This window comes from Pipistrellus hanaki (genome assembly GCF_964339955.1).
Source record: "Pipistrellus hanaki genome assembly, chromosome: 2".
Lineage (NCBI taxonomy): Eukaryota > Metazoa > Chordata > Mammalia > Chiroptera > Vespertilionidae > Pipistrellus > Pipistrellus hanaki.
The window spans coordinates 188242526-188245077 of record NC_140504.1 but is presented as its reverse complement, the minus strand read 5'-3'; the positions used below and the strand labels follow the sequence as shown (position 1 = coordinate 188245077).

The following is a 2552-nucleotide window of genomic DNA, read 5'->3' as shown; positions in this document are numbered from 1 at the left end:
GGGTCCCCGGCCCCCGCCCGCCAGGCCCTCCTGCCTCCGGCCGGCGCGTCCTCTGGCCCGGCCCCGCCCCGCCGCTCGCTCACCTCCCTCAGCCTTCCCGGACTGGACGGGCCTCCCCGGCTCCGGGCAGCAGCTCGGGACAGGGGCCCGGGACTGCGGGAACCTGAGACCTGGACTCGGGCTTAGCCTGAGATCAGGGCGCTCCCGGAGCCACGGGGTCTGGAGCAAGTGCCTTAGCTCCCTGGGCCTCCGTTTTCTCATCCGAGAGATAAACACAAGCCCCAGGGGTGGTGAGGGTGGAAGGAGCAGAAGGAAGGTCTTGTTAAAGTTTATTATTATGACTTTTAGCACTCATCAAGTCGTGCTTTGCTTTTTTTCCCTTTTTTTTTTCTTTAGGCACGCTTGTATGTACCCTTCCCAGTCTCACAGATTCTGCCGGTGCTCAGGAGCTCAGCGCCTGGCACACAGTCTGTGGAATGAATGATTGAGATGGAATGGGCTGCAGCGTGTGCCTTGATAGTGTGGAGCGATCAGTTCCACACCATAATAACCGGTGAGTGGTATTTGCCCATCCTCAGGTGACCAGTGGCCAGGTCCCTGATCTGATTCTGGATGCTCCTCACCTTGCCTCCGGCTGAATCCTACAGCTGCTCAGACTGGCAGGGACCTCTTGTCCAGATGGAGAAACTGAGGCCCAGAGAGGGGCATGGAGGTGCCCCACTTCCCTAGGGCTTGGGGACAGAGCCTTAAGCCAGGCCTGCGCCCTCCCCCCTCGCCAGGCCCCTCACTGCTTTAGGAGCAGCGGTTTGATCCCACGTGGACGGTTATGTTGGGTGCTGGAAAGGTGCTCTCCCCTCCGGCAGTCCCTGGGCTCAGCACAGAGGAAGGGCTCCGTAAACACTGGTGTCGAGAGTGGGCAGAAGGTGGCAGGGATTTGTGGGGCTGAGCAAGAGTACAGATGGAGGCTCACATACCATATGTCTAAATATTTGCAAGTTATAAATCAAGCTAACAAAATGTGAAATAAAATATGTTCTCTTCTCCTCCCTTGACAAGCACACTTTCATAACAACCTGGAAGACCAGCTCTGAGTGAGGCATTCCCAGACTCCTCGGACCCTGCACTGGAGTGGGGAGAAGAACCGCCCCCACTCCCAGCCCGCCTTCGGCCTGCTCTGCAGGGGCCTGTGCACGCACAAGTGGACAACTCAGCCTGCACATGCCAGCTCTGTCTACACCGCACCTGCCCCCGAGAACTGCCCGGGGCTGAGCGTCCTGGGGGTGCAGTCTGCCCTCCAGGTCTCTGTGGAAAAGACCCATCCAGGTCCTGGCCATCTGGGCAGCCAATCCCAGGGTCCTGGGTACCCAGAGTGTGGTCTGCAGGAGGGGGCATAGGCTTCAGGTGGGCACGTCCCTTCGGCCGCATGGGCTTTTCCTGTGACGAGAGCTTAGCTGGGGCGGGGGCGGGGGTGGGGAGCAGAGTGTGGGGTCCCACGGCAGGGCCCACTCTCACGTAAGGGTGGTTCTAAATTACTGAACTGTTTTGAGCCAATGAATTTGCTTCCTGGCACCTCTCTGTGGTCTGGTGGATAATAATAATAATAATATACTGATAATAACTTAAATGGCACAGGCAGCTATTTTAGGGTGGCCATGTAATTTTCTCCCAAACCAGGACATTTCTAAGTGCAATGGGGACTCTACCGGGAGATGTGCTGGGCTGCCAGGCACGAGCGGGGACGGTGCCTGGCACACGGGGACGCCAGGCGGTGTTCTAAGAGCCTTACGTGCTGCCGCTCATCCTGGAAGCGGGTATGGCCATTCCCCCCATGGACGGACGAGACCGACTTGTCCAAGGAAAGCGGTGGACCCCAGACTCCAGAGCCATGGCTGCCCTGTGCCTGGGGCTCAGGTGTTTGGGCTCTCGCCTCTCTCCCACAGCGTGTGCCCCCTGACCATTGGGGAGCTGCCGGACATCCGGTGTCTGTATCCATCCGCTGAGGACGACGTTACCTGCCTCACCTTCTGCAGGGGCGGCTGGGAGACACACATGACGCCCTGGGTGGGAGCCCTGGGAGCTGGAGTGAGCGGAGCCAGCGAGGGAGGGCGGGAACGGGGCGCAGGGCCAGCGAGGCCCACCCTGCCGGCGATAAGGAGGGGGAGGAGCCCTGCGGTCTGAGTCAGTGGAAAGTCTTAATGGGAAAGTCTCTTTGAGGAAATGTCCTCCTAGCTTTCCGGGACAGTTCAATTGTGAAGATTCAAATGCCAATTCATTAAAGAGTTCAATTGTCAACAACTCCTTCCTGTGTCATCGCGTGGCGTAATGACAAACGACATGTGCTCCCCCGTGCCAGCCACGGTGCCGGACTCTCTGCTTCTATGAACTCACTCAATCCTGGCCACAGCCCCGGGAGGTAGATTCTGCCGAGACTTAAGGGTGCTGAAGCCCAGGCTGCCCTAAAGTGCCTGAAGACCTATCAACAACCCTACACACAGCACAGGCACTGCTATCAGTCTCCATTTTCCTTGCGGAGAGACTGAGGCACAGGGAGG

General features: G+C 58.6%; 1 long non-coding RNA gene across 1 annotated transcript; it reads left to right on the top strand.

The window, feature by feature from the left end:
• Positions 1 to 467: 467 nt before the first annotated feature.
• On the top strand, positions 468 to 2285 carry LOC311618281. Its single transcript, XR_014794285.1, has 3 exons — positions 468 to 553; positions 1057 to 1401; positions 1675 to 2285. It is a non-coding gene; the product is annotated as an uncharacterized lncRNA (long non-coding RNA).
• Positions 2286 to 2552: the final 267 nt, after the last annotated feature.